The sequence below is a fragment of the Parasteatoda tepidariorum genome, chromosome 9, assembly GCF_982258835.1.
Source record: "Parasteatoda tepidariorum strain Cologne lab strain chromosome 9, Ptep-v5.0, whole genome shotgun sequence".
In the NCBI taxonomy this organism is placed as follows: Eukaryota; Metazoa; Arthropoda; class Arachnida; order Araneae; family Theridiidae; genus Parasteatoda; species Parasteatoda tepidariorum.
Window position 1 is genome coordinate 35713443 of NC_141763.1, and position 27017 is coordinate 35740459.

The 27017-nt window shown below is 31.7% G+C and overlaps 1 protein-coding gene across 1 annotated transcript in view; it reads right to left on the reverse strand.

Annotated features, from left to right (window-relative positions):
* The window catches only part of Stam (signal transducing adaptor molecule), a 79858-nt gene extending 58133 nt beyond the window's left edge, over positions 1-21725 (reverse strand). Inside the window, exon 1 of the mRNA XM_087151565.1 lies at positions 21652-21725. The gene's annotated coding sequence lies outside the window, so the exon portion shown is untranslated. The remainder of the gene's footprint in view (positions 1-21651) is intronic.
* Positions 21726-27017: the final 5292 nt, after the last annotated feature.

Sequence of the window (27017 nt, forward strand, 5' to 3'; positions counted from 1 at the left end):
CTTGTTTGTTATTGTTTCTTTTTTATAAAATGCAACTCATATTTATGGAGAAATTCTGTCTCTAAAAATCTGAAAACACTATAGAAATTCTGATGCGAAAAGACAACAATAAAACTGTAAGTCTTTTTTTATTGTCACAGAAGTGGTGTATTTGTGTGCAAAAGGCAAAGGAAAGAAACTTTTTAAAACTGAAGGGCAGTAATAATACAGGCTCAAATTGTCCTGCAATTATGATAGTTGTTGAAAATCATCAAATATGTGTTGAGTTTACCAAAACTCATGTGGGGCATTCTCATGACATCGGAAAACTTCTTCTTACAGAGGAAGAAAAAGAGAAAATAAGTGAACAACTGAAGATGAATATCCCAATGGAATGTATTTTAAATGACATTAGGGAATCACTGTCTTCTGAAATAAGTAGACTTCATTTACTAACAAGAAAAGACATTCAAAATGATGACATGCTGATATGACAGGAAAGATGTCATATCAGCTAGTTCCAGAAGGTGTGCTAGATCTGGATGACAAGACTAGTGTGCTTAAGTGGGTTGAGTAATTTAAAAACTGCACAGAAACTCCTATTGTTCTTTTTAAACAACAAGGTGAAAAAAATTCTTGTTTTCCTACTCTTTTTGAGGAAGATTTTTGGTTGGTGCTAAGAATGAATGACAACAAAGAATGCTGGAAATATTTGGGCAAAATATTATTTGCATGGATTTTACCCATGGTATGAATGCCTACAATTTTGATCTTGCTACTGTCTTAGTAGTTGACGAGAAGCATTAGGGTTTCCCTTGCGCATTCATTTTTAGTAACCGTCATGATAGTCACCTACTCGAAATAGCTTTACAAGGCATAAAGAAAAAAAGTGAATCGGGTGAAATAAACCCTCGAGTCTTTATATTAGATGATGACCCATCATTTTATAATGCTTAGAAACAGGCTTTTGTGCTCTTGGCATGTAGACCATAGTTGGAGAAAAAAGTTAAAAGAAACTTGCTTTACTGCCAGCTTTTCTTCAGCTGTTAAAAAGCAAAGACGCAACTACGGCTTTTGGGCTTTACTTTGAAAAGTATTATATGAAACGGCCTTATTGCTATAGACTTTGGGCGGGTATAAACACAAATGCATATATTGAAAGTATGCACGAAGTGATAAAATACATATACCTAAAAGGAAAAAAAGTAAAGAGATTTGATCGCACAATTTATTACTAAATGAAATAAGTCAGAGATAAGACTTTCGATAGAATGATTGTGAAAGAGAGAGGCAAAGTTACTACAAAAATGAGCAATATTCGAAATAGACATAAATTAAGCTCTGTCCTTAATCCTGGTATTGTGATCGAGAATGACAGTGAAAACGCCTGGTCTGTTCCTTCTTTATCGGAAAATTCGAAATATATTCTGTAAAAAAGGTTAAAGATTGCATAAAAAATGCCCATTAAAATGTGATGTTTGTGGGTTTCGCATTCACAATTTTATCTGTACCTGCTTGGATAATAGTATAGGGTGGAATATGTGTAAGTATGTTCATTTAGTTTGTTCACTGATAAACTCTGTAAACGTTACTAATTCCCTTGTTTTGGATGATAATACTGATGATGAACATTTGTTAATGGTAGACGACAGCTATGATGTTGAGAAACACTTATTATTATCATCTCCACATGGTTCGGATAATGATTTAAAAACTCTTTTAATGCCTACGAATACAATTTCAAAATGAATATTTTTATATATTTATTAAGATGGTATTTTTTTTCCCTCACCAAATCAGTTTTGAAAATAAAAATAATTTTAATGTGGTAAAATTGACATAATAAAACAATTCTGATATTCAACTTTATTTTATTAATTAAAAGATTTAAGTATTTTCTGATCCCCAAAATATGCCTGATATGATAATAATGTGAATCTCTGCTTTTAGCATGTTATTGTGACATTTACAAGTTGTGAAATGGTTGGTAATAAAAAAAAATGCATATGAAATTAATCGCAGATCAGTTTTGGCTATGCGGTGCATAGGTCATGGCCTAAATGACCTTCAAACATTTTGATACTTTATGTCCTTACCATCTCCGATTCAACAAAAAATCTTATGATGCTATCAATGACAAAATTGCAGAAGTTTCTCAGGAGGTCTCTGAATTAAGCATGAATGAGGTTGCTAAGAGTGAGCAACTTTTAACATCTAGCGAGGATAAGTATACTGTCAGTGGTGACGGCACTTGGAAGACGAGAGGCCATACCTCGCTCGTTGGTGTCTGCACGGTGATTGGAGCTGAAACTGGCAAAGTACTAGACACAGAAGTTATGGCTTCATTTTGCAAGGGCTGTGATACTTTTCGGGGCCCTAAATTTGGTCCAGCTTACGATAAATGGATGATACGACATAAACCTATGTGTAAGAAAAATCACACTGGAAGTAGTCGGCATGGAGCGTATTTTTAAACGCTCCGAATCGAAACATGGTGTTCACCAATGGCAAAACCATTGGAGGGAAAAGACGACTCACTGATGCTCTCATTTTAAAATTAACTACATACTATGGTAATGCTATTAGAAAGCATTCCAAGTCTGTCACGGAAATGCGAAAAGCTGTATGGGCTCACATTCGAAGCTCTGATGACGAGCCTATTCATATGTTTTGTCCGCAAGGTTCAGATTCTTAGTGCAAGTATAACCTTGCAATGCACCATAATTCTATTGGCACGTTTAAACACAGCCGTCCAATCAAAGAATATATAGGGGAGAAGAAGTAAAGCTAGGGAGAAATCGTAACTCCGTCTCTGGGATGTCGAAGCATTGCTAGGAAAGCAGCAACATCCCACACAAAATTGCGCATGCTCAGTTTGAGAATTCACTCACCTTCCTAACACGAATTTCAAACGCGTCGAATTTTCTTCGTGTTTATTAGAGCGTTCTTTCGTATTTAATTTTTTTTTTTAGTAATTGAGCCTTTTAAGTTTACATTGTAGAAGATGGATGACATCGAAAGGAAATTGAGTTCTAAGTAAGTAATACTTTTATAATTGTTTATTTTAACACATTCTTCCATGGAATTAGAATTAGCAAGCGCAGAATGTTTAATATTCTAAGCCTAAACGAAGATCTTTACTAATCCCTATCTTAGTGCAAATGTGATGTAAACAAACTGATGCTTTTGTTCGTTTACTTGCAGATTTAGAAATTTTTCTATCATATAATAAAATAACATTCAATATAAGTAATGTATTGATTATTTGGTTGAAAGTATTTGCCTATTGAAATGGAATAATATGATTATAAACACATGTAAACAAACAGTTGTACTTGCTGGTTTCTAATTTTAATGATAATTTTTTAAGTTAATTTTATTTCATATTTTTGTACTGATGAGAAATTTTATGGACAATATTATGTAAAAAAGATATAAATATAATAAGATTTAAGCTAACTCATATCATAGAAAAAATTGAGTTTTAACTATTTGTTGAATTAAATGGAATGTTAGCATAATTAAATGGAATGTAAAGTAATCTTATCATAATCATGTAAACAAACAGTTGTACTTGCTGATTTCCAATATTAATTATTAAAGTTACTTTGATTTTTATTTAATATTTTTTATACTTATGAGATAATTTAATGAACTATTTTATGCATAGTGATATAAATATAATAAGATGTAAACTAGCACATGTTTTTGAAAATTATCCATTGCTGAGTTGTAATTTTTGTTAATATTATATAATAACATTAATTTTTACTTAATATGTTTTATACTTGCTAAGCAATTTATAAACAATTTTGTTATGTCAAGTAAATGTTTATAATCGGATATAAATAAACACATAGGTATCTTAGATTCTTACTAGCTGAGTTCTAATTTTAATGATTTTTCAAAAATAATTTTAATTTTTCCGTAATGTGTTTAATACTTCAATAAATTTTATAAAAGTTATTTGAATATAATCAGATGTAAATAAATATGCAGGTTTCTTGATCCTGCACTTGCTGATTATTAATTTCAAGGGTTATGATTTAGATCCTAAATTCTCTACTGACTATAATGGTTTTTATCATTTATTCAATGTTTATTCTAAAGTTTTATTGATTATTGTTCAAAGTTTGTAAGGAAGTAATACTATTTTATAAAAAGACAACACTTCATCTTAGTTTATAAGACTTTATTTAATAGTATTTTTTTAACAGTCATGTAGTTTTAAAACTCTTTCGTGTTGTTGTGCCTTTTCTTTTTAAAAGCAAATTATTGGTGACTTAACTATAAGACATTTCTATACGTTGTATGATAATATATTATAACTCTTTTCTTTGTCATGATTTATAGAGGAGTTCGGTGTGGCATAAGTGTTGTGTTTGCCGAGCCACAACACTCACTCATCCAGACAGGAGATACTTCAGATTTCCCAGGGATCCTGCGCGGTAAGATATCAGTTTGTTATCAGTTCAGTCAGTTTGTTTTGCAATGTAATTGTGTTTTCAAGCTTAAAATTTTTTTAGCCTTAATCTTATATGATTTTTTTTTACTTAATGTTTAAAGAAAACTGGTCAGAAATTTCATTTTCATATTTCTCTAATTTTTAATACAAAAATTTTATGAATTTCAATCTGAATATCAAAATACTAATTCATATTTTTATAATTTTGTTTGTTAATGTTGTTAAATTGTAAATAACATAATTAATAATAAATGTTGTTAAATTATTAAAAACACAACACTGTGATACAAAGGGTCAATTTAAATATTTTTGAAAAAAAAAAGTTTATCCTATATTTGAAATATTTTCTTACAATCAAAAGTATCCATATGAATGTTCTTCATACTTGAATTTGTACTATGGTCAATGGTTTAAAACTGATCTATATTATTTTTCTGAAGCTACTCTAAATGTAATTTTAGTTTGTTACTAGTAACCACAAACTTTTTTGTTCATTAAATTATTTTGTCACTTCACTTTAAAGTGTTTATTATTACAAAATCGTGAATTATTTCTGAATTTTATGTGATTTTTTTTTTACTACATTAGTGTTAGAATCAGAGATCTTAGCTAATACACATGTTTATTTAAAAAAATATGTATAAATTAAGAATCAGTTTTCATGGAACAGTTTTAAAAAAAATTATGATATTTTCCTTCAGCTTTGTAAATCTGTCAACAAAATCCCCCAAATGCAAATCTTTTGCAATAGAATAAACATTATTGACCTATTGCTTGCAAGTTGGGCACTTATTTATATGTGCCATTTGGTTGACATACAATTAGTTTAAGGAGGCTAAAAAATAGTTTGCTTTCCCCTATTTTTGATCAATTGTGCTTTTTGTTATAAATGTTTGGTACATATTTATTGTACTTGTGCACATATAAATAATTTAAACTGTTTTAAGTATTCTTTTTTTCTTTGTTTTCAATAATTGTAGAGAGTGGACAAGGAAGGTGGACCTGGCATCACATTCGCCGAATGCCCTCTATGCCAGGTTCCGAGTTTGCTCCAGTCACTTTGGAGCAAAGGCATACGCCACCTCCCGGCGAATCCATTTGTCTAAAAATGCGGTGCCCGATCAGCTTCCAGTTTCCCCGCAGATTTCTGCAATGGCTTCATCACTGAAAGGGAAATTGGATTCTACTCAGGATGAAGCGTCTGAATTGGTGGTAGATGATTACAACGTAACACCAAGAAGAGGACTGCAGAGACTTAATTTTCTTAGACTTAGGCGTCAGTAGACTAAGTCCCTAGCCACGAAACTGTATTTCCTTAAAAGGAAATATGCTCAAACAAAAGTTGAGCGTGTAAAAAACTTAAAACAAGTTATAAGCTCGATTGAACCTCTGGTGAGTCCAGTTATTTTTAGTTTTATTAGATCTCAATTAATTTCAAGTTCAGTATCTAAGAATGGACATAGATGGTCCTTAAGCGATAAAAATCTCTGCTTACAGTTATACCCATCTAGTCCTAAAGCATATAACACCCTGAAACGATTTTTGAATTTGCCTAGTAAACCTACTCTTTTAAAAATTGTTTCTGGCATAAAAATGGAACCAGGTTTCTCAACTGCTGTGCTCAATTCAATTAAACTTATAGCCAGTAAGTTAAAGCCACATGACAAGTATTGTATTATATCTTTTGATGAAATGTCATTAAAATGTGGCTTGGTTTACAATAAAAAGAAAGATAAAATTGTGGGATTTGAAGATTACGGATCCCAAATTCAATCTTTCTCCTCCAAGCTTGCAACACACGCTCTATCTTTTATGGTGCATGGGCTTTGTAAAAAATGGAAACAGATTGTTGGTTTCTTCTTCTCAACACAAACAGCCCCGGCTGCCACATTGAAGATTTTACTGACTAATCTGTTACGTGAACTCATTCAGTGTGGCATGACCCCAATTGCTGCTGTATGTGACCAGGGAGCCAACAATCTTAAACTGTATGCCAAAGAATGGGGTGTGACAGTTGACTGTCCTGATTTTACTGTAGATAATGTTAACGTATATACTTTTTTTGATGTGCCTCACTTGTTGAAAAGTTTACGGAACAACTTTAAAAAGTATCCGGTTCATTTTAATGGTTTCAAATCTGCAGTTTGGTCTCATGTGGCCTCTCTGTATGAATTTGATTCCAAACAGGATCATAGGAGTGTTCCCAAATTGACGCAAAAGCACATTGAGGTGAATGTGAAGCTCGCTGTACAGGTTTTAAGTCAATCTGTTGCAGCGGGTATTTGCACTCTTAGTACTTTTGGCTATCTACCTCCTAGTGTTAAGCATACAGCTGACTTCTGTTCAACTGTCAATAAATTATTTGACAGCTTAAACAGTCGCACATTAATTGATAAAACTAATAGTCTGAAATCAGGTATTACAAAAACTTCATCCCATATAAATAGAAGGGCTGAATTCTGTGACTTCATTAAGTCAATTGAATTTCAGACCAAGGGGGGGAAAATTAATTTTCCCTGTTTATGGGGATGGCAAATCACCTTATCTGCTGCTATGAAACTGGTTCCTCTTTTACTTGATGAGGTTCCATTCATACTAATGTGCAGATTTCATCAGGATGCAATTGAGAACACTTTTTTTCTGTTGTCAGACGCAGAGGAGGTAACAATGACCATCCTACTGCATGTGACTTTCAACAGAGGGCTCGAATGTTAATTGCACAAAATATTTTTAGCAGTTGTGGAATGACGAATTGTGAACCTGATCATGACACAGTTCTTACACAACTACACAACTGCTTACCTACACAACTGCTTACTGAGATCAATGATGGTGTTTCAGAGGTAGCTGGTAACTCTGATATTGCAGAGTTCACTTACTGTGAAGGGGAATCGGGTGATATTCCCTGTTTCTCTTTTGATGGTAAGTCGCTCTCAGCACACTGTCGTTTTGACGTAAGTCGCTCTCTGGTTCACTCAGAGGTTCTTTCTTTAGTATTTCATTTAACATATGTACTTAATTCCCATTGTATATACAATACTGATCAAAAGTTCAGACTCACTCTTGAATTTTTAAAGAATAACAAGGTTTTTTTATGTGAAAAACTGCAAATTAATTGTATTTTGACAAATATCAATAAACCTCTCTATTCTTCTCCAACTTTGTCAGTGGCAAAACAGTTGGTAGTAAACATTGATTTATCATGTAGTCAAATTTTGACTCGTCATTGAACAAAACGTTTGATCACTGACTGTTTGCTTGATCATTTAAAATTTAAGTGCATTAAATGTCATTCATAAATGGAAAATAGTGTAGACCACTTATAATGTTTACAACAATAAAAGTTTTATTTGTTGATTAAAATTAAAATCTCTATATGTAGAATATTTAGTGTATTATGCATTATTTATCAGTAAATTTATATTTTGTAAAACCTACTGGATTTTGTCCTACCCATGTTGGCAACTATGTATAGATAATTGTAAATAAATAAAGGATGAACTAATTATATATATTTTTTTTTCTTTTAATTAAATTATTTCTTATTATGAAATAAGATATTTATTTTTGTTATGTATCCTAATCATTATTAAAGTTTTTTTACAGTTTAATTTAATGATTTTTTCAGTAGTATTTAATTTGCTAATTAACACTGTTTAAAGTTTAATTGATTAAAATTAACATGCATTTCTAAAATTTGGTTTGATGCATTTTTACCTAGTAATATTTGTATTTATAATTTATGAAATTTTCATTTACATCCATTTCTTTAAAAATATAACTTTCTTGTTTAATTTGTAGTGGGTGAGTAACTTTTGTTTAATTTAGATCAATTAAAATTTTTATTTATAAAAACAATTGTCATAAATTTCTGATCCTGAATGTTTTTCTATATATATTTTATTAATATTCAGTTTTCAATTGCTATCACAGTTTCCTGCAAAATTATTCTTTTTAAAATAGTAATTTACCATATATATTATATGAAATCTATTAAATGTTATTGATTGTTCATGAGAAATTTTTAATTAAAAAAAATATATGTACTACGCATATATGTACTACGCATTTATGTTTGTTGTATATATATTGTGTATGTAACTAAACTTATAAATAAACTTCTTGTGCTATAAAATTTGCTTTCATTGCAGTGCTTCAACATAATTCATATTAACTAATATTCTCAATTCTTGATAAAAATAATTCTTAAAACAAAAAACGAAAAATTTTGATTAAATAATAACTTATGATATGTGTTATTTCCCACATTTATTTATAATATAATGCAAAATGTAGAAGCTACATAAAAAAGACATTTAAAAACAAAATAATTAGTTAAGTTTGTAGTATTGCCCATATTAAAAACTCATAATGCTGAGGATTTAAATAAACAGTAAAAGAAATTTTTTTTAGAAAACAGCTTAAACAAATATAAACATTCTCTAGCAGCAGATTGTCCTACTCCCCTCAAAACAAGTTCTTATCACCCTGGAACAAGTTCTGTTCCCTTACGGTTGCTTTTCCTGCAGTGCTCGAACATCCCACAGCAGAGGGAACTGGTTTTACATTAGGTCTATGAGAGCTTTCCTTCTTCTCCCCTATATATTCTTTGGTTTGGCCAAGCAAAGAGCATGTTATGGAGAACATGCCAAACTGTTTCAAGCATTTTCAAAATGTACGAGTGGTCTTAGATTGCACGGAGATTGTCGTCGATAAACCTAGCTGTTTGAATTGCTGGTGGTAAACTGGAAGGTGAGGCTGACAGTAGCTTGCTACCGATTGATGTACCACCTTTGAAGTTTGATAAAAGTGTGCAAGTATACAGTGGAGATTTCGCTTCTATTTTAGTCAATGTTTCGAGTTTAACAGTGAAGCAACTAAATACTGCTACGGGTTTAACCTCATTTCAACTACTTCATCAGATTGTTGCTGACGTGTGACCTCGATTGACTAAAAGAAAGATCGATGCCACACAGATATTTTCAGCTTTTCAAATTATCAAGCAGAACCAATCTTACAGCTATGCTGCTATTCTGTTTGGTTGTACACCGAATTTGGTCAAAATTATTTTTAAGGAGGTAAGACGTGGATCAATTTATGGCTTTTCATATACATGGACTGTTTATTGTATTTTCAAATTTGTTATCTTTTATCCCTAACAGGTTATCACTGCTTTAGCTGACCATTTTCAGAACTTTATACTTTGGCCAACGAAAGAGCATGCTATAGAGAACATGCCAAACTGTTTCAAGCTTTTTCAAAATGTACGAGTGGTCTTTGATTGCACGGAGATTGTCGTCGATAAACCTAGCTGTTTGAATTGTAGGGTTAGGACTTATTCCAATTATTAAGATCATACTGTTAAGCTTTTAGTTGGCTGTTCACACGGAAGCGTATTCTGCTACATGAGCCGGGCATATGGTGGGCGAACTAGTGACATCTACATCATTCGTCAAAGCACACGTATTTCAAATGTTAGAGCCTCTGGTGGATGCTGTGATGGAGGACAAAGGATTTAAAATTGAAGAAGTATGTAAAGAAAGTCATGTAACTCTTCTTATGCCTCCATTTTTAAACTTGAAGAAAGTCAAGTTTCGATGACAGAAGTAATTGCTTCTGCGACAGAGCACATCGAACGACTTAACCAAAGGCTAAAAAATTTCATATTATAAAAAGATACACTTCCTTGGCACATGATGGATGTAATTGATGATATCCTGATTACTATATGTGGGTTGGTGAACATTACGAATCCCGTACTTAGTGACGAGAAGTACATGTAGACCGATGTACAGGTCTGTAGTACATGTGTACGATGACCAATTGGAAAATATTCCTATACCAGAGTTAAATGACGGAAGCTATGTTAATCATAACCAATCTGAGCAATGTTATTTAGAGTCAGCATTCAATTTGTCCTGTAATGATGGAAGCTCTCTCATTTTTCTTTCAGGGCAAGAACCTTTAGAGCAAATCGAAGATGTTCCTGCTACTTCAGAGAATAACTGATAAACTCAGAGCTTGTGCTGTTCGCTTTAATATAAAGCACAATGGCCTGGCAGCTTTGCTGACAATTTTAAGAGATCATCCTTCTCAATTGCCCCGCGATAGCCGAACTTTGCTTAAAAACTTGTCGGAAGACCAATATAAAAAAAACCTAAGGGGTATTTTTTTATATTTTGGAATACGGAAATATTTTAAGAAAATATATACTCATTAATAAATTGTGTTTTGTTAGATTGTCTTACAGTTTTCATTTTTTTAAATGTTATTAATATTACTCCATGTTTTGCTTCCAGCTACAGTTCTAAGACCAATTGAGGACAATCGCCAAGAGCTTGCAGAAAAATTTTGAAAGGTCTTGGCTACAGTCACTGATTGGGAGGGACGAAAACCAAAGATAAACGACGTTACGAATTCTTTGAACCTGGAGACCCAAGATTGTGCCAATTTGCGTCACAAGTTCTAATAAAATATTCATAGCTACTTTTTGTTTATTCCTCTGCCTTCACACCTTCTATATTACAAAGCGAGTATATATCAGAAGGGCAAATTTTGTTTTTTAAACCTATAATATTTTTAAGTGTTTAGTGCTGTTGTGCCACATTTTAAATTATTAATTTTCAGTGACCGAATCCTGTCTAAAGATCAAATATGTATAGCAAATGCAAAAAAATAAGAAAACTAATTTACATAAGTAAAAAATGTGGTTATTTTAAAACAAGCAATTAAGTCTGATTTCGATTTATAAATCAGTTTTTTCACTTTTGAGATAGGCTGCTGGACAATGCAAATGGAAAATGACATTCTGGTAGAAAACGGGAGGCGGTAAGTCCGATCTTGACAGAAAACAAAACAACTGGCGTGTATATGCTGTTAGATTCTCTTTAAATCTGCTGGAGCTGAAAGTCCTCTTATTTGTCGTTGTGTAGAAGTTTGAAGAAAGGCGCATCCCTGTGCGTTTCATCCCTGCGGTGTGCTTGTGCGGCTTACTCATTGTTAATCGTTGCTGACCATTTTATAAAATCTTTCAATAAATCTAAGATTCCTCAGTTTATTGCTATGAAGGAAAGTTGCGCATAAACAAAAAATTGCAATAGTAGGGAGAAAAAAACTTTAAAACGCATGAAATGACCGTAAAGTTTTGGAATTATTTTTTATTATATTTAAAATGATAACACATAGTCCAATTTGGCATATATGTGTTCAATATGTTGACAAATATGTGCTCATAACTTGTATTTTACCAAAGGATTACCGATATGTTTATATTAAACAATGACGGTAAGAATACAGGGTTTGTCCGCCCTACAACCCAGATGTGCCCTCCCCCCGGACTTTTGAGACGACACAGGGGATCCAAGCAGCATGCACCGCGGCTCTCAAGGCTATTCTATACTTTCTATGGATCTAATAACTTTTGCGAGTCGTGTTTCAGGCCATATCAGAATCTTGTACATCACAGGTGCGAATTCTTGTGTCACGTATGCAGACGGACCAACTGCACAAAGGAACCAGATTCGAAAAGATGAGACGCATGTGACAGGCTATGCAGCTCTGCTGCAGGCTTCAACGCTCACCTAGAAAAGGGGATTTGTACTTCGGTATATTCATCTTTTGATATATATTTATTTATGAATGTTTTTATGCGTATGTTATTAATTTTTTGCATATTACTTTTGTTTTCTAGATATATCAATGTAGGAAGTGCGCCAAGGTCCTAGAGAGGAAGAAATGCCTGAAAAATCTACATAAATGTGGGGAAAGCAGATGCAAGTCTTGTAAGAAACACCCCCCCCCCCCGATCATCTGTGCTACCTCGCTAAAGTTCAGCCTAAGTCACCTAATGGCAAAATTATGTTTTTTGATTTCGAAACTATCCAAGAAACTGGAGAGCATAAGGTGAATTATGCAATACGTTGATGGCACGACCAAGAAATTTGAGGGAGAGGACACTCTCACGGAGTTTTGTCACTACGTTTTTTCCCCTGCTCATAAAGGCTACACTTTAATTGCCCACAATTTAAATGGCTTTGACGGGCATTTAATTTTAAGATGGCTGCCAACCGAAAGTGATCCCACAGGGATCAAAGCTTTTACAAATCAGCATAACTGCTTTAAGTATCCGTTTTATTGATTCTTTTAGCCTTTTTCCAATGGCCTTAGCCAAGCTTCCGAAAACTTCTGGAAAGGAGGAATTGGCTAAAGGATTCTTTCCTCATCTCTTCAACACTAGCGAAAATCAGAATTACGTGGGTGGTATGCCCAACCAATCGTTTTATTGTCAAAGGAAGAGGAGAAGTGAATGTTGAAGGTTTCAAGGTGGATGGGTATTGTCACGAAACTAAAACGATCTCTCAATATCACGTAAGTAATGTTTGATTTCAATATTTATTTCTCTTGGAATAAAATAAATGAATGATTTTTTTTGAGAACAGGGTTGCTTCTTTCATGGATGTGAGCGATGTTTTGAACCTGATGCTGTGAACCCGATATCTGGAGAAACAATGGAGAAGTTGAGGAGACAAACCTCTTCAATATCTGATAAATTGAGAGAAAAGGGAAACTCTTAGGTGGAGTTATGGGAGCATGAGTTTGTTGAGATGAAATCTAAAAATTCTGAGTTGAAAGGAATTTTAAATAATCACGAAATAGTGGATCGATTAAAGCCTCGCGATGCGTTTTTCGGTGAAAGAACTTACGTTATAAAACTAATCCACGAAGGAAGAGGGAAATACATAGATTTTACAAGTTTGTACCCATGGTGCAACAAATACTGCAGGTATGGCTTTTCTCCCTCTTTTTTTTATGCTTGTGATTTTCATTTGAATATAATTTTTGCAGATATCCCATTGGCCACCCCACCGTCATAACTGAGGACTTCGGCGATGTTAGTAATTATATCGGATTTGTGAAATGTAAGGTTCTACCCCCGAGAAAGTTACTTCATCCAGTTTTGCCCTTTCGCAGTCAAGGAAAGGTAAAACCTGCTGCGAGTCAGCCCAACAAGCCCCTTGTTTACATCATGCCGAGCAGAGAGCACTTACTGGAACCTGGGTGTCTGAGGAATTAAAGAAAGCAGGTGAGAAAGAATATAGAATATTGAATGTGATTATTATGTAATAAAATAATGATGCTTTATTTTCTATTAAACGCTTCAAGTTACAGTTCATTTTTTCTTCCCGATTTTTGAAGAGTCCTCATCAGAGCTATTTCTGTCATACATTGACTTATTTCTTAAACTAAAACAGGAAGCTAGTGGATGGCCAGAAGGATGTGTTACGGACGAGCAGAAGGATGAATACGTGAGGAATTATTTCCAAAAGGAAGGAATTGTGTTGGACAAGGAGAAAATAAACTACAATCCAGGTCAAAGAGCACTGTCAAAGTTAACCCTTAATAGCTTCTGGGGTAGATCGGGCATGAGTCTTATAAAGATGATGCTAACCTTCGTCGACTGTTTAGAGGATTTCAACAACTTGCTTGTTGACAACACCAAAGTGGTAAGTGAAAAGTAAATCAATTGATTAATTTTTTAGGAAACTGAAATTATTCATCAATTAATCCTTCACTACATGTCACGCTAGATTAAAACTCTAAAATGAGTTAGACAAGATCGGTGAACAGGTTCTGTATTTTGATACAGACTCAATAATCTATTCATCGAATGGTCACCACCATTGGGAAACTACCTTGGGGTGTTCAGTGACGAGCTTGGAGGAGATACAATAATGAAGTTTGTTTCTGGTAAGACACACGTTAGATATGATATCTGCTCCATTTGTTTAATATGCTTGATTTTCCTAGGCTGCAGTATTTTTTATTGTTTTAATTATTTCAGGTGGGCCAAAAATTATGCCTATGTGACGGACAGTGGCAAAAGTGTTTGGAAAGTAAGAGGGTTCAGTTTGAATTTCAAAAACAGCATAACACTGAATTTTGATTCAATAATTAGTTTGGTCAATAGTTTAGATGATAGAACTGCAATTCGACTCCACAATCCTTCCAAAATAGTTAGAGATGCAAATAAGAGGTTCCATAAGAGTCGAAAAATTCCAATGTTTTTCCTTCAGACATATATAGAGCTAACCAATGCGATCCGGGTCGAGTTGATTCATCAGTGTTGACGATAAGTGCTTCATTTTCTTGCAATAAGGGTATCATGTCTCTCGAATAAACACATCTAAATCTAAATACTGTTGTAGGATCTTCTGATAAAATTTTATAAATCTTTTGTCCATCCATTGCTTAATTTCCAAAATCGTATATAATGTCTCTTGATTTATTAATTTCTATGACGTTTTTAAATTCGGCAAACACAATGATACAAACTGTTTTTTCTAATGGTTTCTCAAATTTCATCTCTACTCGTAAATTACTGTGTTTTATTAAATTAAAATGATCCCCGTCACATAAGTCTGGTGACAGGTCGAAAGCATACAAAGTATAACCATCACAAAATTCTTGTCTGGAAATAAAGTTACCTTTGCTAAGACTATGAATTTGGATCTCATCTACCTTAATTTTTTAACAGCAATACAAGGCTGGATATTTTCATTCCTTAGCTCGGTGTCTTCAGATCCCCAACATCTGGATTCTACTAATCCAGTGGAACTAACTTTATGCTCAGCTAACATGAGTACGTCTTTTTGACAAGATAAACACCTTTTATTTCCATGTATAGAGAAAAAAAACTTGAGTTTGTAATTAAAGGTAGTTACAATCACGAAGGTCTTTAAAGTCAGTTTAATAGCCAAGCTGCCACATGCATTTAGTGTTAAACAGGCAAAGGTTTCTAACAATGAGAATAAGGTTTGGTTGAAAATTCAAGGCGGCCGCAACGCATGTGTGCTTGAAATTATTTAACTTTTACCCCAGCATATGGCGTTACAAATGCGTGACTGAATATTTTCAATCAATTAAAAAAAATCTTTGATGTTTTTTTTAGCTAGTTCGCAGTTGATTTTATGCAAAGGCAATATGCCTTCTCTCAGATGAAAATTCAATTACACATTTATTAAAATGAAAATAGAATCGATGGTTTTCATCAAATCATGCACAAATACATAAAATAAATTCAGTAAGACTTATTGGTATTTCTTTTGTAGTGCTAAGCTGTCAATGCTTCAGACTTTTCACATCAGGGTTGTTTGATTTTTTTAGGATTTACTGTTATTTAATTTTTATATGTACATTAACAATCATTCCATTTTTTAGTCCGTCAAGAGAGGAGTGGGAAAAAAACTGAGCTATTGTTTATAATTGTATTTTGGACTTAATTATTAAGTGATCTAGCTAAAATTATTTATTGTTGTTCTAGTTAATAGGGGAGATTAGGGTGACTTGATCCCCAGGTCTCAAATCAAAACTGATATGCAATTAAATTTTTTAAACTATCAACACTCATAAAGTAATTCTTTATTAACAAATCTAGCAACAAGATTTCATTCAGCCATTTTTATTCTGATTGTTAGGTTGTGGTTCAGATAATAATCTTACTGATGTAATAGACTATCATAGTTTACTGCTCAGTTGATGCTATTTAAAACCAAAATAGTTTGTTTACTTTTGGTTTAAGAATTAATTTTTAGAAAACATATGCATATAGGGACACTTGATCCCCATAGTATGGGGAGACTTGATCCTAGGGATCATGTGTCCCCAGGATTAATGTAAAATAGTATAAACAGTTTTAAATACTTTTTCAATGATTAAGTTAAATTTAAAAGGTTTTTTAATGTAATAGAATTTAATTTGGGATATTATTTTATTCTTTTTATGTTCATATTTTCTCTCTACAGATATGCCACATATTTATATTCGTAAAGAGGGTGCTCAACCCAGAAAAAATATCAATGCTGGAGATTTGCAGGCAGTAGTAAATGCTGTATTAGATGGAGCCAGTTTGAAAGGTGCTGCAAAAGCACATAATATAAATGTGATGACTAAAACGTTATGTAAGAAAACAAAAAGCTCAACAATGTGACATTTCCTACGAATCTAACTACAAACACTCCCAAATATTTTCTGATAGGGAAGACCTTTTGTGTGAGTATGTAAAAACATCGAGTAAATTACACCATGGACTTACTCCCATGCAGTTGAGAAAATTAGCATTTCAATATGCCATAAATATTGATAAGAAAATTCCAGAATCCTGGAAACCAGAAAAGTGTGCTGGATACGACTGGCATCGAGGGTCTATGGATCGTAATAAAACATTAGCACTTTGCACACCTGAGGCAACTAGTCTTAATCGTGCAATTAGTTTCAATAAACATACTGTTAATATATTTTTTTCAAATTTGCAAAAAATATACTAAGAAAAACTGGACCCACAATGTGTGTGGAATATTGAGGAAACTGGCTTTACAACTGTTCTCAAACCTCCAAAAATATTAGCTATATTATAGTAAAGTAGTATAATAAAAGGGGAAAAACAAGTTGGAACTGTTACTTCAGGAGAACGAGGAGAATTAGTAACAGTTTGTGTAGCTGTAAACGCAGCTGGGAATCACATACCACGATATATGATATTTCCCGGAGTTAAGTGGCAAGACCGAATGACACAAGGTGCTCCACCAGGAACAACAGGAGTGTCACATGTAACAGGCTGGATGAATAGTGTTAATTTTGTAAGATTTTTACAGCATTTTGTAAAAAATGTATAGCGTCAGATGGGGGAAAGTCGTGGTAATCTTAAAAAATGCACTTTTCTCACAATAAATGTACATATTTTTACTTTTTTTTCAATTAATACATAATAGAAATATTTGTCACAAACTCCAATTAAAATTTTTAAATCTGGCAACAAGTTTACTGTTGTTCATCTTCTTGTTTACATATATATGCAGTTTATTCTTAACACATGGTATTGATAAATCCTTTCCTTGATCCTTTCTCACTTGAAAAAATTAGTATATTTTGATACATTTCAGTAGAAGAACTACTTAAAAACACATTCATGCATCAAGGTAAGAATTATTTTATTACTTCAATTGTTAATGATTTTTTTTCAGAGGTGGGGGAAAGTGGAGGTATAGTTAGGCTAAGCTCAATGCTGTATGATGATTCAATTTTAGACTGTAGATGTGATTAATTTTTAAAAATGGGCTGTAATAAAAGTAATAATCTAAAAAAATAGGCTTTATTTATAAATTTTAATCTTAATATGATAAAAACAATTAAATTAAAAATTATTTCTTACATATGTAATCATGATTTACAATATTTTTTAATATCATTAGAATAAATTTAATTCTTTTTTTTTTTTCAATTTAGATAATTTTAATGTGTGACTGTTCACTGACATGTATGCCTAGAAACTACATAAAAAAGACTAGTGGTCCAAAGTATACACAAAATGATCTTCAGATGGCTATAGCAGAAGTTAAAAATGGAGCATCGATTTATTCTGCATCCAATAAAAATGGTATTCCTGATCTAAAGAGGTGGATTGTTAAAAGTCCATCACATCAAGGACCTGGCCGATCGCCTTTTCTTAATCAGGAAGAAGAGAAATGCATTGTTGAAGCTGTGAAATTTCTGTCAAAATGTGGATTTACATTCGACAGAAAAGATATTCTTAATGTTGTTGAAACATACTTGCTGAGCAATAAGGAGCTCAGCAATCTCTTTCCTAATGGAAAGCCAGGAATCGAATGGGTGAGAGGATTTGAAAAGAGATGGACAGGAGAAATTGGGAAAAGAAAGCCAGAACTTCAGAGCTAAAGATATGTGCGAAGAAACAGCAAATGCTTTCTTTAACGTATATGAAAATGTACTGCTTAGCAATGGTTTGCTTAAGGAGCCAGGAAGGATTTTCAATTTGGATGAAACAGGGTTGTCTACTGATCCCAGATCAAGCAAGATTTTTGTCCAGAATGAAAGTCTAACAGCTTACTTAAAGTCTGCCGACTGTGGTAAGGCCATGTATACAGTATTATTTTGCATATCTGCTGCTGGTGAATATTTACCTCCTTTTGTTGTCTACAAAGGACAGAACTTATATCAATCCTGGATGACTGAAGGGCCACAAGGAACTCTTTACGGGTGCACAGAGTCTGGTTGGATGCAGGACTTTTTGTTTGAAACGTGGATGAAGTTTTTTTATCGATTTCGTCAAAAACTTTCTGGGGAAATTTTAACTCAAGAGAATGTTTTAAAAAGATTAGCAATGGGAGAAGACAGAAAGAAAAAATGCAATTTAGGCCAGATTCCTAAACTAAAAGACCAAAAAAGGTCTGATATAAAAATAAAAAAAGTCCCCAGTCCTACTACCCCTCTCGATACCAGAAAAATCAATCAAGGTTCATGGCTTGAGGTAAAATACAATTCCAAAAGAAATATGATGTGTTCATTTATCGGGCAAGTTGTTGAGAAAAATGGTGATCTATATCATGTTAAATATCTTACTAAGTCTAAATTGGGAAATTATTATATTTTCCCAGAATTAGATGATGAAGATAATGTGGAAGTTAGCAGCATTATTCGCCTTTTAGATGAACCAAGTTTTGACAGTCGTGGACATTATTTTTTAAATCAGTAATTATAATAAAAACTATGTAAGAAATTTTATGTAAATTGGATACTTTGAAAATAGACTTGAATGCAAATCTCATAATGTTTCCTTTATTTCAGTTAAATTTTGAAAAAATATTAAATAAAAACATATTATGCCACCACTTTACCCCACCATGGGGGAAAGTGGTGGTATCAAAACATGCTTATTTTAAAATGAATCTACAAGAAATTTTCTTGCACAACTTTATATAAACACAATATTTCTAACCTATATAAGTCTAATGTATATAATATCTACTAAAAACCTGATATCTAGAGCTTAAAACTTACTGTTATAAGGCTTTTTCCAAAAAAACATTGATTTTACCACCACTTTCCTCCACCTTCCTCAGTCATTACCATCCTTGCCAAAGAATTGCTTGTCCTTAAATTATTTCTGTTTGAATATTTAAATATATGTTTTTAAGGTACTTAGATTTAATGGTAATTTAAGTTGAAAATATAATTTGGCTAAAAAACTTAACTTGTCAAAAATAAACAGTAAGCACTCTATAATACAAAAAAATTAGAATATGCTAACCTTTTAAAATTTTATTTAAAAAAAATAGAATCTAGAATGATCTATTTTGGTGTTTTTCCTCAGATTATTGCTAATGTTCGATTATAAAACTTCAACAAATTTACAAAAACTGTATTTATGGAATTTTTACATCATTTTCAACATAGGATGGTAATGACACTTTCCGACAAATTTACATATTTAAACCTCATATTTGTCAAAATAAATGAAGATGTTTCATAGATTTTAGTATTTTTAGAAAAATACATATATTGTCTTGTTAAAAAATGCCAAACTGCACCCTTTGTGCCAAGTTGAAAAATTAGAAGTGCAAAATCACATCTTCCCAGATAATTGCCCATATACAACTATTTCCTAAAGTTTCGGTTCATAGTATGAGACAATCGCAAGGAAGAAAAAAAGGCTATTCAAAAATTTTGACAAGTACACCAATTAAAAGACAGATTGAAGAAGAAATACAAGGTCGTCAGCAGAATAAAAAATCAAAATCAAGAAAAAAAAATTTTAAATCAAGTAAGACTACTAAAAAAGAAAACTCTGAATCTTCAGAAAGTTATGAGAGTTACAGTATTCATGATTCGACAGAATCGGAATCATTTAGTGGATGGCCTGATGGAACCAATGAAGATCCACTAATTGTTTCATTTGATGCAAATGATTTTGTTATTGTTCAATTTCAAGGAAAGAAGAAAATCTCATTTTATAGGAAAAATTGAAAAGAAAATTTCACCATCTGAATCTGAGGTTAACTTCCTAAGAAGACGAGGACTTACTTCAAACAAATTTATTTATCCTGAAAAGATTGACATTAGTGTTGTGGATGATGAAAATATTGTGAAAAAATTACCAAAACCAACTATGCTTGGTGGAACTCTTCAAACTGCTACAGTTTTAGCATTTATGTTTGACTTTTCTTTCTTTGATAATATTACTTAATTATTTCTTAATTAGAATAAATTTCTTAATTAGAATAATTGCTTATCATCCATATAGAAAGCAATAATTTTCATTAAATGTAGATTTTTCTTCAGGAGTTTTTCCGACTTTTATTCTCATTTACAAATCATGTGACAATAAATTTGATATAAAACAATTTCTGACATTTAAATGCACCAATATTTCAGGGATCAAGTCACCCTGTTATCCTTTTTTTTCAATGTTTTTTCTAAAATAAATTATTAATTTAAAAATGATTTTATAAAAGTAAAATAAAATATCACAGAGTAGCAAATTGTTGAGGCTGAACACGTTTGACTAAAACTTGGTTTTTCAAAATAAAAATTGCAAAAAAAAATGTCAAGGGGATCAAGTCACCCTAATCTCCCCTACTATCTCTTGGAACCTTTTTTCTATAGACCATGAAATCAGATCAGAGGACAATAAAAAATATGATCAACAGAACAATGTGGAAATTATTCTACAGATGAAACTTAAAATTAGTGTTTAATCTCAAACTTAAAACACCAAAATTACTTTCTCATAATCTAAGAAAAAAAATTTAAAGTTAAAAATTCCAGTGTTCACTTCAAAAGAAGTAAAGCACTTGAGGAAAATTTACTAAATTACTAGGAACACTTTTACTTATAATTTTCTTTACATATTGGATTAGTATGAAATATATATACTATAAAATATAGATGATTTCTAAATGAGCTTTTAAAATAAATACGTCAATTTTTTTTAAAAAAATTAATAATAAGAGGTTCCAACAATTTGAAGTTAAAATCAGATTAACTTATTTTCTCACTGAAAAAATTTACTTTTATTACTTAAGTTTACCTTTTCTACTACACATCACTAGGGCACCTCGGGAGCGTGGAGTCCCGTATTTACTTTAAATAAGTAAACCCCTTGAGGAAATATTTTCTTCACACTAATATGCAAATATTATGTGTAGCATTCTTTTGAGTTAAACATTACTCATATGTAAATTGAAGGTAAGCATTAATAATCTAAATCATTAAAAAATATTACATTTACTAATATAATAGTAAAAATTCTAATCTCCGGACATGACCATTGCTTGAATTTATTCAAAGAAGAAATTTCATTTGGAACGTTTTACGTTTACCATGTAATATATATGAAATGCCGGACTGATTACCTTTTTTCACTCGTTACGTAATTTTTTTATAAATACTAAATAAGTCCAATACTTTACAACAAAAAAATTGAAGAACATTAAATTTTCAAGTTAGCACGTTTGTTGTCAATATTCGAAAACGAATGATGAAGGGCTGTTGCCATTTCCTTTAGTTTAAAATAAAATAATCAAAATTGTGAATGACGTAGTTAATAGAATCCAATAAGAGGAAATTAAATACCTTATTTGCGGTGGCAACAGAAACTAACTCCTAGGTTTACCTTAATTTGGAGTTCTTTCTTGCAACAAACATAAATTCAGAATGCCAAGATCATTATTTGTTACTCAGATGAATAAAAGGTTTCAGTGGATGGTTTGCTGAATGTAAGCAATAGCAAGCTTCCTAAAATTGGAAATAATTTAGAAAAATGCCGGTGCATTCGTCCATTTATGCTATGCTTACGAGGGGATGTGTGAACATATTTAATATTCTAGAAAGTTTTGTTATTATCATTTGGATTTAAATTTAAGTGTAAATTTACCATTTATAAGAGTCTTTTATAATTTATAACAGGTTGTTTCTGATAATTATAATGATTATTCTCTTCAATAGATACTCGAAAAAAAATCATTGATAGTAAGAATGATCCCTTACACGTGTGAATGTTGAAGAACTACATGTTTGTAATGGGTCATTCTTTCTCAATGTGATTTCTCCAAGAAAAAAGTTATTGACCCGTGAAAAATTCACTAATCACGTTCTCGTTGCCAAAAAATCGCTATCCAGTGAGAGTGGCCCTTCAGGTGAGCTGCTAGCGCATATGCGCACACCGCAGTCACGACTGATCGTACGTGCGAATTCGTCGCAGTAATACTCAATTTTGCAGTGACTTTCGAACTGGAGGCATTTCTGAAACTAAAGTAGTTTTACAATAAATTTAAATTTATCAATGTTGGTGATTCACAGTTATATTTAACCATTCTACAGTACGATGCTTGACTACGTGCGCAGGTCGTCGGAATGCCAGAGAAAGGGAACCATCCCTTGCGCAGAGGATCGAAATTGTGATGTTTCAAAGACCGTCACACATAGCACGTTGTGCAGCTTTAGTGTGGCTTAAATAAAGCAGTAAAAGTAGAATAGTTAGCGTCTAGATTGAATACAAATTTTGACCTCGGTGACTTTTAGAAGTCATCATAATCTAAAATATACATTAAGAAGCAACAAATCGGACAATTTTACAAAATTAAATTTTTTCACTAACACGCTTAAGTGTTTTGGTTATAGCTGGGAATTTAATAAGTTTCAATTTTTTGATTTTAATTATAATTTTGATCACACGTTTATTTTTAAAGAAAGGAGTAACAATCACTAATGATTATTGTTTTATTAGTAAAAGAAAAAAAAATCCCAATCTACATCCATTGGCCTTATACTGAAGTTCACATCCTGTTTAAGAATACATTTTAAAGTTGGCAATTTTATTATGAAAATTAATTTCTTTATTTTATTTAATAGTCATACTTAGAGATGTGCAAGTAAGAGACTGAACTAGATCAGTGTTCCACTATCATTCAAAAAATTTTCGTTTGCAATATTCCTGTTGGACGATTCGTATTTCAGTCCCAGTAGAAAAGTATTCCTATTGGTTACATCCATAGATAAAATATTAGTCCCTGGTTACATCTGTAACTGACAGATCATTGATGGATTTCCGTTGGACAGGTAAGTGAAGAGACGTCAGCTTAGACACAGGTCCTGATTATCACCTAGGCCAAATAGGCATGGGCCTAGAGAACTCAATTTCTAAGGGGCCTCAAAAATTATTAGTCCCGCAGTGGACTGATCGTTAAGACACGGTTCCCAGCAGATCACCGAAGTCAAGCATCACTGGCTGCGGTCAGTGTGCGGGTGGGTGACCACTTGGATCAGTTTGCGTAGGGACCGAGGGTGTGCGGTATTGGTCCTCGTTAAACTGTTCTACCGTAAAGGGCTCGACTTCGCGTGCAGGTCGTCGGGCTACCGAAGCGGGGGTGCCATCCCCTCTGCTGAGAATCAAAATTGTGATGGCATGTCTTCGGATCATCCTCAGGGATGTTTCCCAGACCGACGCCAATAGCCCATTGTGCAGCTCTAGTGCGACGTAAATGAACAAATCAAATCAAAAATTATTAAAAAGTCCTTAATTCTACTGTTTCTTTTAAATAGTGAAAGAAAAAAAAACAGTTTTTCTCAAAAAATGCATTAATTTTATTTCAATTTTTTTTATATCGTGATACAACCAAATTCAAGGAAACATTGTATTAATCAAATTCGAAAGTACAGCTGAATTTTAATTGGGGCAATTTTTAAGCAAACGACTTTAACGAATGTTTTAAACAGATTTACATATTTCTACAATATTAAAATTTTGATTTTCCTGATAGTTTTGTATTGATGAAACCTAATTATCAATCTGGTTGAGCAAAATTAAAGAAAAAGCTTTAAATGATGAAGACAACAACAAAAAGAAGAAAAAAAAAATGAGAAATTCTTTATCAAAATATTTTTCTGTTGATAAATTAGAACCATCTGTTTCTGATGAAGCTGCTCTCATTTGACTAAACTTTTTGTATAAGACTTTTAATTGAATTCATTGTGAGTTTTAAATGTAGCAATATTTTGAATATAACTTTTTCTATGAATACGAATGTTAATTTTTTGGAATGTGTTATATATAAATAAATTATTATTTAAACGTGTTTTTAATTTTCCATTAGTAGAGATAATTTTAGTTCTTTTTGGATATCTTTTCTGTGTTGATATGTATTTTTTAATAAAAATTACTATTAATAACCTTAATATCTTGGCATCATATATGGCAACGTTACTTTTAAAAAGTAACGAGTAAAAGTACAAGTATTTTTAAAAAAAGTACAAGTAAAAAGTAAAAAGTTCATATTTTAAAAAGTAACGAGTAAAAAGTACAAGTAAAAGTACAAGTACTAAGCAAAAAAAGTAACGATTTAAAAGTACATTTCTAGGAAATCGAAAATTCAAAGTAACCTAAAATTTTATTGAATAATATTCTTATGCTCTTTAAAGTTTTTGCCAAATTGTTGTCATTTATTTAATTATTTTTAATTTTGAAAGTTATGGATTTAAATTTATTTTTAAATTCGAAAGAATATTATAATATAATTTTACAATATAATCGTATAATATAATTTTAAAATCAAATATAGTTTTAATTTCAAACTTTTTATGGATTTGCACGAAAAAGAAATTTTATCTATTGATTTTAATTTTTAGTTTATTATTTTTATTTATTTAAATTACCATTGATTCAAGATTGTTTTACTCTTTAGAGACGCGTTTCAAAAGCACAAACGTAAACAAAGCAAACACAGGGTTTCAGATAGCTTTGTGATCTTTGAGCTAGTAAAAAATAACTGAATGTGCAGTATAAGTTGAAACAGAAGGTATTTAAACACGAAGTTAGCTGTGAATGCATGTATATTGCACATTAATTTTATTAATTAAAAAAAAACATAAGCATTTTTTTTCAATTTAATATTTTTTTTTTAGAAAGCTTACCGAGTTTTAGAAAAAAAGTAACGATTTCGTTCTATATTTCCGTTACAAATACTTGTACTTTTTCCCTAAAAAAGTAACGAAAGTACAAGTAAAAGTACTAAATTTAAAAAGTAACGAAGTACAAGTAAAAGTACGTACTTTTTACTTGTTCCGGCGACCGGCGGTACAAGTAACGAAAGTAAAAGTACTGCCATATATGCTTAGCATACATGTTAAACTTATAGTTAAATCTAATGAAAGGTGGGCTAGCTCTGTTTTGTTATAAGTACTAAATAAAAATTAATTACGTCTTACAATAAAACATAATTCAGCTAATCAGTTACTTTTAGCAAAAACACTGATTTCAATTGTTTGTGGTCACCAAATTATTTCTACTTTGACATAATATTGTTTTATATTTTGCTTTGATGCGTAATAGATTAATGCGTTTGATAGATGCGTAAACTTTATCCTAGAAAAATAATCTTCAATTGTCTGCTTTCAAAATTTCTTTGAATGTTTCTCTTGAATCATGAAGTTTAGTATATTCTTTTTTATTGGTAGGACTACTCTTCAGCAATTTAATTCCTAAATATTGCGTAAGGGGCCAGATAATTTGGTTGGCCTTGGGTATGAATTAATCTTGATCGGTCCCTGCTTAGACACATGTATTTAAAAAAAATTTCAAACTTTCTCTTCTATTATCAGACAAATAAGACAGATGGACAAAAGTGCAGCGTAAATTATCGTTCAGGATATAATTGTTCAAATATTGCATAATTATTCTTGCTGACTTAAATTAAAATACTTAATTATTATCAGAGAAATTAAACGAAACAAAATACTGATATGGCATTTAATTGATAGCCTTTATTTAACAAGAAACGTTTGAATACAACAGGCATTAGTGTGTAGTGTAAACGGCAGCATTATAAAAATAATAAGAAAATTTAGGAATTTAAATCTTTTTGGCTTAGAAAGACACCAAGAAAGATTTTTGTAAACATAAATGGACACACACTGATAATCTACACTAGGAATCTCACAATGAAGGAATGACATGTTTGTTCTTGTCTGATAAGGTTTACATAAATGACACATAAACATCAGCTAAATCTTGTAAGCATCTTACCTAATATGTCCAACTATATCAGTTTATTTCTAAGAAAGTGCAAAACAATTAAATGCATTTATATGTAAGGAAAAAACAGACTACATTTAGCATAAGAATATCTATTTTTTTTCATATACATATTCGCTTTTCGTAAAAGAAATATGTTATCTGATCACACCAAACATATCATCATGCTCTTATCAGAAACAAATAGCATAGCAATATGTATGTATATAATATAGATATATATATGTATACTCGAATATAAATGTTACAAAATGAATATAATCTCGCAGAACTTCAAAACCGTAATCGATTCTAGCAAAAATAACTGGCACTGTATATCCAAATATCCCAAAAGTGATTAAACTCTTCAATGACGCTCGAAATATTTCAATAAGAATAAAATTGAGCTTCATCAAATATCGAAATGGTTTTTACAGAATTTATTTTACGAACGTAATATTTACAACAGTTTATCCAGCTCACCTAAACAAAGTTTGCTTCTGGCTACTTTATGATGCAAAATTATTGAAGCAGTTAACACAAAAACTATATTAGACGTCATCTAGTTAATCTATCTGTGAGGCTCTCTAGTCCTAGCAATTCTATTAACACCTATATCTAATGTTCTAAAATGTAACAAAAATACTCAAATAAAAATAAGACTACCATTTATTTTTTATGAAACAAGTCTTTACACAGGAAAAGTGTAAC